Genomic DNA, 12564 nt, shown 5'->3' on the forward strand with positions numbered 1-12564 from the left:
AACAAAAGTACCCGCACCTTTTCCTAAACCCTTAAAGCCCTGGCCAAAGCGTAAATTTCGGGACGAAATTCCCTCTAACGGGGGGATGATGTGACAATAGTCAAATTCGGGTCAAGTCTAAGCCGGACAGGGTCAACGAGTCAAACCGGTCAACTCAATTAAAACCTTGTATGATAGGGTTTATATTATGTAATTACTGTATAACTCACTATTTTAATGAGAAAACACCACTTGGAAAGTTCATGTGTTTAAATTTCCTTAGCATTAGTGCTAAACAATGAACAAAAACAATAAAACAATGTTGCATACTCATAGGGAGTGTGTAAGATCCTAAAACATGGCACAACGGGGTCTAAGGACCTTGCATTGCGAAGCCGGACACTCTCATTCATCACACACGAAAACACTCTCAATCGTTTTCACTCTATCTCCCTGTATGTGAAACCTCTCCCAAATCTCTCTAAGTATGTGAAATCTCTCCCACATATCTCTTTGTATGAGAAATCTCTCCAAGTATGTCAAATCTCTCCCAAATATCTCTAAGTATGTGAAATCTCTCCCACATATCTCTTTGTATGAGAAATCTCTCCAAGTATGTCAAATCTCTCCCAAATCTCTCTAAGTATGTCAAATCTCTCCCAAATCTCTCTAAGTATGTGAAATCTCTCCCAAATATCTCTCTGTATGTGAAATCTCTCCAAGTACGTCAAATCTCTCCCAAACCTCTCTAAGTATGTGAAATCTCTCCCAAATATCTCTCTGTATGTGAAATCTCTCCAAGTATGTCAAATCTCTCCCTAATCTCTCTAAGTATGTGAAATCTCTCCCACATATCTCTTTGTATGAGAAATCTCTCCAAGTATGTCAAATCTCTCCCAAATCTCTCTAAGTATGTAAAATCTCTCCCAAATCTCTCTAAGTATGTGAAATCTCTCCCAAATATCTCTCTGTATGTGAAATCTCTCCAAGTACGTCAAATCTCTCCCAAACCTCTCTAAGTATGTGAAATCTCTCCCAAATATCTCTCTGTATGTGAAATCTCTCCAAGTATGTCAAATCTCTCCCAAATCTCTCTAAGTATGTGAAATCTCTCCCACATATCTCTTTGTATGAGAAATCTCTCCAAGTATGTCAAATCTCTCCCAAATCTCTCTAAGTATGTGAAATCTCTCCCAAATATCTCTCTGTATGTGAAATCTCTCCAAGTACGTCAAATCTCTCCCAAACCTCTCTAAGTATGTGAAATCTCTCCCAAATATCTCTCTGTATGTGAAATCTCTCCAAGTATGTCAAATCTCTCCCAAATCTCTCTAAGTATCTGAAATCTCTCCCACATATCTCTTTGTATGAGAAATCTCTCCAAGTATGTCAAATCTCTCCCAAATCTCTCTAAGTATGTCAAATCTCTCCCAAATCTCTCTAAGTATGTGAAATCTCTCCCAAATATCTCTCTGTATGTGAAATCTCTCCAAGTACGTCAAATCTCTCCCAAACCTCTCTAAGTATGTGAAATCTCTCCCAAATATCTCTCTGTATGTGAAATCTCTCCAAGTATGTCAAATCTCTCCCAAATCTCTCTAAGTATGTGAAATCTCTCCCCACATATCTCTTTGTATGAGAAATCTCTCCAAGTATGTCAAGTCTTTCCCAAATCTCTCCAAGTACGTCAAATCTCTCCCAAATGTCTCCGAGAACGAGGAATCTCTCTCGAAATCTCTCCCAACTTTCTATAATCACTCGGGACATCCCGACCCTCGAATTTGGCGAAAAATAGCCCAAAAACGGAAGTCTACGCGAAAAACGGACTTAAGGAAACAAACCCTCCGAACCGAAAGTACTATTCATCAACTGAACCAAGAGTACTGTTCATCAACCGAACCGAGGGTACTGTTCATGAACCGAACCGAAGTCACTGTTCATCCGAGCCGAACCGCGCATAGAAGGAAGGTCCGAACCGAGCCTCGCATAGAAGGAAGGTCTGAACCGAAGTTACTGTTCATTACTGTTCACAACAGTTCCTTCGGTTCTTGCTTCCCTTCGGACCGAACCTCCTAACTTCGCTTCTCGCCTTCGCTTCGGACTGCTTCTCATCGGACCGAGCCTTCGCTTCGCCTCCCGCCTCCGGATTCAGCCTCTCGCGTCCGAACCGTGCACCACCTAACCGAACTTCGGCCCAGAGACCGAACCTCGGCCGAGATCCGAGGAGTCTCGCTGGGAAAGCCCATTTTTCACCCGTTTTTGCGTATTTTTGCGTTTTAAACCCATTTTTAATTATTTTAACATAGGATTTTCACCCAAAACTTTATTTTTAATTATAAGACCCCCTAAATTAATGATTTAATCACATTTTAAGGATAAAACCTTATCTAAAAAGGAGTTGGTAAAGTACAAAAGAAGAGTGTTGACCTTACCTTAGTTTATGACGCAAGCAACCCCCACACCCACTCCATGACAACCCACACTCCTCCCCACCATACCTTGTACCTTTTACTCCCTTTCACAAGTAACCCCCACAATCTAAGGGCTGATCATATACCCTCTCTCCTCATTTTCTTCAAACACTCTCAAATTACACCAAGATTGAACTCCAACTTTCTCTCTCCAACTTCTCTCTCTAACTCACGATCTCAAGGCTGATCATCAAGTGTTCTTCCACTCTTGGTAAGTGAAATCCACCCTCCTTGTGATTCTCACACTTCATTCTACTCAAATCATTGATAGCTCATACAAACTCCATAACTATCATGCTAGATTCTCGAAAATCTTCAAGACATTCCAAGTGTCCTTGAGTTAAGCACCTCCATTCTTCAACAATCATCTACTGAAAACACTTAAGGTGAGTTCATACCCCTACATTTTCATGTTTTCTCAAGTTTTTAGGGGGGGGGGGGGGGGGGGGAATACAAGTTAAAACACCAAGAACATAACTAAATTCTTCTAATAGCTTTCATCAGAAAAGTTGGACTCCATTCACAGACTGTTTTGGACATCTTAAACATTTTAGTTTTCAAAACTGTTTTAGGTGCATGTAGTTCCACTTCTTAGCTTTAAAATGACTACTTGCACACCTCCATACGATTTTTCTACAATTTATGGTGATTTTTACAAAACTGCCTATCATTTCAAACACCAATCCGGACCAGTCTGTGATTATGGACTTTTCCACCTAAGTTTCAGGTCATTAAAAATCATGATAAAAATTATGAGTAAACTAGACACATTTTGGGAACTCCCAGAATTTACGGATTTAGTTTTCGACTTCATATGATTTTTCTATGAATTTTCAAAAACAGTGTAGAAAGGCTGAAAACTTGTTAACAGCTTGTAATTTTTATAACACTTTGTAATATGTTGAGCAAAGTGTATAATGTCAAGTTCTAAGTATTGAATGTGATACGTTGTAAATTTTATCACCATAAACTGAAAATAAGTTATTCATGATAAGATTATTCATCTATTTAGAACACGTATATATATAAACTATAATAAGCATAGTTTAATGGATTTCATAATCATAACGCTTTTTCATAAAAGAGTTCTTACATATTACAAACATTTTGGATAAACTATAATAGGTATAGTTTATGATACATCACATGACACACACGTACGAAAAGGGTACATTCATACAGAAAGATTTTACACTCCCGCATACAACTTGTAAACTTGTTAACCTAAATTGTGAGACATTCTCTTTCCGTACGTCCGAGTGCGGGATATAAAATCCTGTTCGTTATAATCAGAGTCTCCTAGAGGGAGAACGTGATAGTTGTATATAGATCTATATTGGGTTTGACACCCCACACCTTGCTGCTAGCTACAGTTGGACCTGCAGGTCTACGGGTGACAAATGTCATTTCAGTTTTACGACGCATGAGAAACGTCGTGGCAGGTTCATTTAGTCTTAAGTATGATTATAGCGGCTCACATAAGGATATAACAATACATAAAGTTTACGGGATTTTTATAAAACTTAAATGAGTTTTATGTCGATTTTAAAATCACTTTTATCTCAATAAGTACAGGTATTACTGTACGTTTTCGGTTTTGGTATTTATGACTACACATCATGTGATACCACATTTATAACTTTAAGTATGGACAATACTTGTTATTTTCTTGGTCCTGAGATTTAGGACTACACGTACAGAAAGTATTAACAAATTTAAGAAATTACGAGAGTTTCACTAATATCATATGCGTTTGAATTGAAATAAACATACATTATTTTCTATAAATAAGGAAGATTACTCATACATTACAGTCTTTGGATACAAGACTACATTATACATTTTAAGAAAAATATCGGATTTTTCTGGAACAACTATACCATTACATGACGAGCTTTCTCAGGAAATCGCTAAACAGGTAACAAAGTACTTTTGAGGATGGGACGTTGAGGCGTCAAACTTATCATATTTTGTCAACATATTGTAATTGAATTTGAAACATGTAATTCATACAATGATGTAACTTTTTCAATTATATATATGTTGGTTGTGTTTACTTTCATCACTATTACCATTGTTGTTATGATACTACACATGAAGTCCTCCATCCCTGGATGTTTCCGCCATCCTTGGTTCAGGGGTGTGACACGCCCTCTAATAACTTCACCTAACCCCTGAGCATTACCCATAATGTAACACTGCTCCAAATCACAATCATCACTCGACTCATAATGGCTAGAAAACCATGAACCATCGGATCCCCGATCCGAATCCCACTCTATCCACTCCGTGACGACGGAAAACCCATTCTCTATCTCAGAGCACTCCCACGAGTCCTCCTCTTACAAACACATACACATGCTGAACTAGCTCCAGTATCCTCAGGTTTGGAAAATCTGACACACTGATGACACCCTCAAACATCCCTCAGGATGGACCACTAATACATAAGTAATACCCTGAACAGAATCATACCGAGAGTCCAGGACTCTCCCCCCTGCAACCTTTCCAAGCCTCAGGGCTCTACTCCTGCAGAATTCCCTCCGCAACCTCAGTAGACATCCCTAATCGGATGAGCTCCTACTTCACTGCCGTGAACACGATGCTCAAAATCATACTCGAAATACTCTAATCATAACTCTGCTCTGCAGCTTTCACTTTCGTGAACTTGCACTCCCTTCGGAGTTATACACCTTTCTCTCTTCCTTTTCCAAGGAATCCACTTGGCCACATTGCCACCCCCAACAAGTGCTACGGTGCTCGCCCAACGCGACACCACCCTGTTTGCGTAACCGCTATTCACATACCCAGGCTTCTCATTGCAGGGGCTCTCAAGCCCATGCATTCTCTCAACACAACAAAGTCACTTCCCGGGGCCAGACCTTCCAATGCAATCACACTGCAACATACACAGACAACAATCTCACACTGATCCAACAATACCTGCAGAGTCTTCAGCATGACTGGACCGCCTCATCAGGCCTTCAGTCCATCTGAACCACTCTCTCAGAACCTTCAGCCAATCTGGACCGCTCTCCGAGCCTTCAGTTTGGCTGGACCATTCTCCAAGCCTTCGGTCTGACTGGTACGCCTTCCGGCCTTCAGTCTATCCGGACCGCTCACTATCAACCAACATTCCATGCTATCCCCCTCGGAATTTCCCCCATGCATACCGTTCTAGACCTCTAGAGGTTCCGAACTCCAACTCCATCGACATACTCGATCCCAGCCTGCTTCCAGGCCTCCATAACCCATGCCCTAGGTCTGTATCCCGCTCCACATGCCCGACACTCGCTCTTATCAGCCTGTACTCTAGGCTGACAGAACACTGCTGAAACCCAACAGCTAAGCTCCCTCAAATACTCATCGATCTCTCGGAGAATTCTCCAATTCTCCCCCACTATAGCACTGACTAATAACCGCCAGCCGCCATCAACGACCTTCCAAAACAACCCTGCACAAAGAGACCACTTACACTCGGGCCGCTTCCACAAGCATAAACAACCTTAGCAAAACACATCTCCTCACTGATCAATCCGCTCAAGAAGAATCCGATCTCCAATTATCCCTTCCACGAACGAAGATGCTACCTGACGTATAACCCAACGCCGTACCTCCACTAACCACCCTTACGAACGATAACCAACGAAAGCACCAAAACACTGACCATAATCATATCAAACCCTCAGGAAACAACGGATACCAAGACGAAAACCCGGAACACAATCCATAACCCAAACCACAACCCGCAAAACGAAGAATATCACGAGGAAAACCAAACAATTACCAGCTCATGAACATTACACCACAATAATCACAAGATAACAAGACATCAAGAAAGAAACATACCCGCAACTGTCTCTGGCACTGCTCTGACCTCCTCTGCAACAAGCTGAAAAACACGACCCTGAGCCCTTGGGGGCTCCGCTCCACCCTGACCTCCACCTGTGATCCTCAAAGTGGCCGGTGCTGGAGCCTGCACCGATCCAGCAGCAAACTGTGGACAATTGGCCCTCAAATGCCCAACCTGATGACAATGATAGCAGATCCTCAAATCCCGAACTGGCGCTGACTGCCGACAATCCCTCGCATAGTGCCCATCCCTTCCGCACTTGCGACACTCACCACCGGTCCTACAAAACCCGGCGTGACCCTTCCCACACTTCCCACAAGTGTGGTTGCTCAAATCCCCCACTCTAACATCAACGGTCTTGGACCGTTTCGGCGCCGGCTGCGACTGCACCGGAGCCTGCCTCAACTTACGCATCTGCAACTCAATCTCTAACTCACGCCGCCTAGCGGCCTCCTGCAACTCCAACAAGGTCTCGCATCTCTGCGCAGACACAAACTGTCTGATGTCTCTCTTGAGCATGCTCAGATATCGGGACATCTGGGCCTACTCCGAAGCGAACTCTGGGCAAAACATCGCCCTCTCAGTGAACATCCTGGTGATCTCAGTCACCGACTCCGATCCTGCTTCAGCTCAAGGAACTCCTGAGCCAATCTCTCCCTCTCAACCTGTGGAACATAACGAGTACTGAACATTTATCTGAACTGATCCCATGAAACTGCAGCCCTCTGCGCCTCCGAAAATGACCCCGTTGTCAATCTCCACCAATCCTTCGCCCCGAGCCTCAACAGGTTCAGAGCACACCTCACCCTATGATCAGCAGGGCATGAACACGTGAAGAAACATCCCTCCACGTCTGACAACCACCTCATAGCAACAATCGGGTCCTGAACTCCGTCGAATGTGGGAGGCTTCGTCCTATCGAAGTCCCGATACTGAAAACCCCGACTAGCTCCTCCCCCTGCCGCTGCTACAGCTGCTGTAGCCGCCGCGGCAGCCGTCTCAGTGAGAGCCGCATAACGCTCATCAAAATACTCAACCATGGCGGTCTTAATCGACCCAAACAGCTCTGGCAACTCAGCCCGGAACAACTTCGCAATCTCCTCACGCAGGATCTCACGAATCCTCGCGTCCAACTCGCTCATGCTCATCTGACCAACAACCTCGGGCGGCACCGATTCGCCCGAAACCCTCTCTCCAGCTCCCGATCCTGACCCGGATCCACTCTCATCATGCCTCGGGATCTCCATACTGAAAAGAAACACCACATAAAATCTCAGACTCTTCCTACACCATGGAATCCAACTCTCTCTCAACCCACCCTAGAGATCATGGTTTCCCTGATACGCGTATGGGTCCTGTGCTTTCAGTAGTACGGGCCCATACTACCTTCCACACCTACCCACATTTGTATGAAGTACTACCACAATACCCTAGAGAACAAGCATAACAATAATCAACCCTCACCACTAGAGAAACACTGAGAATCTCCCATAAGGGACCCTAGGCTACAGGCATCACAAATCAAGCAACATATCATGAAATCCTGAAGATCCCTAGCCTAACACTAGCATGTTGTTCTATCAAAGCTCAAAACAAATAACATGCATGGTATTTTGGGGTTACTTACTGGCTCCGGCTGATCGTACCTCCGCGTCCTCCTTTACTCATTTTTTTTTGAAAACCATTTTTTTAATTACTCTTTCAAAAACTCTCCTCGATTTGAGACTGGAGTCACACGAGTGTTTCTCCAATTCACTCAAACCAAGGCTCTGATACCAACTTGTAACAACCGAAAAAAATACAACCAATTTTAAATTTTTCAAAAACATCTCATTTCGAATAATTCTTTACAAAAAGGTTTTCAATACAAAACATTTATCGTATTCCCAGAATCATATCACCACAAAATCATGAGGAGCGGTACAATCACGCCTTCGCCTTGCCACGATCTCCTGAAGAACCTGAAAAACATGAGACCACAACTGTAAGCTCGAAAGCTTAGTGAGATACCCCAAAATACCAACCACAAATACCATACACGCATAACATGCCATAACATATCCGATCACAGAACAATCATGCTCCCCGGGTCTACTGTGTGACTGGTCCGCCGCACCGGCCAACAGTCCACCTGGTCCACCCTCTAAGTCTATCCGCACCGGCCTTCAATCCACCTGGTCCACTCTCTGAGTCTACAGTATGACTGGTCCGCCCGCATCGGGCCTTCAGTCGGTCTGGTCCACTCTCCGAGCCTTCGGCACGTCTGGTCCGCCCTTACCGGGACCTACAGCCTATCCGGACCGCTCGCTGGGCCTACGGGACAACCGGTTCGCCCTGGGTATCTTGGCCTACTGCACACAGCAGGACCCGCCTCAACCCAACTCCAGTCCAAACATCCATGTGCACATATACATACAATCATCTAATAATTCACAGATAACAAGCAGATCAACAGATCACATAACATGCCACTATCCTAACCAGGATACCGACCTAACAGGTCACTAACATAGCATCTTCCTATCTCTCTGGATATCGATCTCAATCAGGTCTCTAGCATATACCATCCTAACTCACAGGATGCAAACATGATAAAGCAGTAACATAAAAACACTACCCGGATCTCAATCCGATAAGGGCCGGCCTTGGTGCCTTAGACCCCGTTGATATAGTGAGGATAACTCACCTCGAAGCTGCCGACTGAACAGATAATCCAAGCTACTCCGATCACTGATACGATCTCCACCACTGGTCAACCACCAATGCGCTGAACTCAAAACAACAAACAATAATTACCAAAATGCCCCTGGACACCATTGGTCAACCCTTGGACAAAGACAAGGTCAAAGTCAACTCCTGACTGACCCTACTCGCCGAGTCAACCCTATGACTCGCCGAGTTCCCATACTCAGACTTCACTCCATCCGCGACCTAACTCGCCGAGTCACCCCGAGACTCGCCGAGTCCAACAACTCAGAGTCCACTCGCACACAACTCACCGAGTCATCCCTTGACTCACCGATTCTCGATTCGACCAGAGAATATCGGAACTCTTTGACAAGACTCGCCGAGTCCAAGAACAGACTCGCCGAGTCTAAGGCTATCATCAACCTACTCGCCGAGTTGTTCATACAAATCGCCGAGTTCCAGGCTATCTTCATCCGACTCGCCGAGTTGTTCTTCCAACTCGTCGAGTCCCAGCTCATCTTCAAGCAACTCGTCGAGTTCACCCATGTGACTCGCCGAGTACCACCGATCTGAATCCATTCAGAAGCATTCCAGTCCATGCAAATGACCCAAAACATAGATCTAGCCTTATATAACTCATCCATCACGTAAAGTGGCAAACTTTACGTGAATCCCAAGAGATCTAGGCTTTATTCACTTATAACTAGGGTTTGGGACTTGCAAGCTTCACCAAACACTCCAACACAGGGACTTTCATGCTCTTTGATTCTCCTCCCTTCCAGATCTAAGGTAGCAACCTCAGATCTAACCTCTAGACTTCCATTTACATCCTTAGGCGAGATCCCACAAACCCCAAATTGAAGAAACAACCTACAATCAGGCCAAGAACAAGATATTACCTCCAATGGACGCCCCCAACTGAAATGAAGTTGATTCCAAGCAAAGCCCCTTGCCCCAAGCCTTCAATACCCACAAAATTCCTTCAATAAACTTCTTCAATGCTCCAATCCACTCAACAATGGAGCTCCTCTGCGATTTAGGGTTTCTGGTACTCAAGAGGGGAGATAAAGAGGCTGGGGAAGGAACATTATGTTCCTTATATAGGGCTCAACCCCGAGAATTAGGGTTTTCTCCACCCAGCGCCTACTCGCCGAGTCCATCTCATCGACTCGCCGAGTCAGCTACTTAACACGCGACCAAGTCGCGACTCTACTCGCCGAGTCCAGCCATGGACTCGCCGAGTCACTCTTTCCCAAATAACACCTTTAGCCCTTCAACTCTACTCTTGCTATTTTGGGATGTTACAGATACATTCAAGTATCTAATTAGTCATTTAATAACTAATTAAGCAAGTAAGGATGTACTAACACATGAAAACACTTTGCTACAAATGCTAGGAGTACCAAGGGTTGCATATAAGGAAAGTATAGACTCACATTGGAGTTTACTCCTCAAATGGTGGCCCTTAGGGTTGTTTACGGTTTTCATACCACTTCCCCCATGATTTTACAGCCTTAAACTCATGGAAGTGGTATCATTGGATGTTCAAAGGTCCTAACTCACTCAAGGAATTATGCTAGACTCGAATCAAGGGCATAGGAAGGTGTTTAGGGATTAAAATGGACACTTTTTGGAGTTTATGGTCCTTGGAGCACTCCCTTGGGTGTTTACGGTCGTAAACACATGGGTTTATGGCCATAATCTCATGTTAGTCCATTTCTTTTGTGTTTTGGTGGTTCCAACTCATGCATGCAAGGTTCTAGTCACTTATACAAGCATAGGAAGGTGTTAAGGGCACTTAAACACCTTCAGAAGGTGTTTACGGTTTTGGGAGACCTTCCCAAACTGTAAACTCATATTTTTTCCCTTCATTTCATGTTCTTGGGGTCTCTAGTTCATGCAAGTAAGGTTCTACTCCATTATCCAACCATTTAATGGCATTAGAGGCATCTAAGCACCTTTTGGAGGTGTTTACGGTTTTTGGGATGGTCTCCCCAAACCGTAAACCCATATGAACATGGGGAAATGATGATTTTCGAGTATTAAACTCATCAAGGAAAGGATCTATGTTAGTTTTCAAGGCTTAGAATGAACCAAGGCACACTTTGGCACCCATTTTAGGGTTTACGGTCCAAGAACACCTTGGACCGTAAACACCTTGTTCTTGGTGTTTCTTGGATGATTTCAAGGGTAAACAAGTTCCTATTAGGCACACAAGGAGCTAGGGTAAGTTTACTTACGTTCTAGGAGCTTGGATGATCGATTTTGGCAGATTTGACGGGATGAATTTATGATAGTTGAGAGAATCCTTGGGTGTTCTTGAGGTTGGAAGTTGGAAAAATAGAGAAAATGACTAAGTTTCATATTTATACTCTCGGCTGTTTGCGGTCAAAAACTTCGAGTTTACATCCGTAAATTCCAAATTTTCGGGGTTTAGCGACTTACGTTAAACATAACAACTCTAAATTATACTTCCTTATTTTTTTTGTTCGCTTGAAGAATATTATTTAAAATATTCCAACGGGGTTAAATCCGGCCAAAAATATTTTGGGATAAATTTGGCTAATTTATGAAGTGCTTAATTAGGGAGTTAAAACAAACGGAAATTTTGGGTTGCCACAAATACAATGGTTGTTGTTACTTTGATTAATATTATTCAATTGTTGTAATACTATAGATGACGTCCTCCGCCCCCGAACGTTTCTGTTGTTCCGGTTTCCGGGTGTGACAAATTGGTATCAAAGTGTTGTTTATAGTGAACTAAGTATCTCAACCCCTAAAAGATATACAACTATAAATACAATGGGGCCGAAGTGCTCTGACTAAAAGTATACTTTTAATATATAAGTATATTATTAAAAGTATACGAACATGCATACATATTAAGAACAAGTATCACAAGAAGAACAAAACAAAAGTATTTAGATGTTGGAGACTATAGTTAAACCTAGACAGTTATGTAATAATATCGAGGATAAATATAGCCTGATCAACTATATTTATTTGAGATACGACCAACATGTGTTTGGGAGTGATCGTGGTGTTGCAACAAGCCTAAAGCTTACCTAACTCTATATACGAAAGATCTCTAGAAAAAAACATAAAGTTAAAATACTATAGGAGTATTTTATGGTACTATAAGATAACAACAAGTCTGAAAACTTACCAGGTCCATATACCAAGAAACTTTAGAATATCACACAATTAAAATACTATAGGAGTATTTTAGGCACTATAACTAACTTATGTGAAAACTAAAAGACCCTTACTGGCAGGTCTATGATTGCGAAGTGTATGCTTCCAGGGTTATATATAATTGGGATCTTATAACCTTAGAATTCGTGATCGTCTCTCTACTACCTGTTCCTTGTTTGGTTGTGGTTTTAGAGTAGGGTCACTTATTCGAAGGTCTATTTGATCTTGGTTATATACAACTTCCATGCACTGCGTGGTTATAGGAGGATCCAGTTTGGATCACCAAAACTTCCAAAGAAATGTTTTACTTAATCTGATAAGATTCCTTAGACATTCCCGTTCTCGTACGAACAACCTAGATAAATACAACCACTCCAC

This window comes from Lactuca serriola, chromosome 3, assembly GCF_051521515.1.
Source record: "Lactuca serriola cultivar US96UC23 chromosome 3, Lser_US96UC23_V15, whole genome shotgun sequence".
In the NCBI taxonomy this organism is placed as follows: Eukaryota; Viridiplantae; Streptophyta; class Magnoliopsida; order Asterales; family Asteraceae; genus Lactuca; species Lactuca serriola.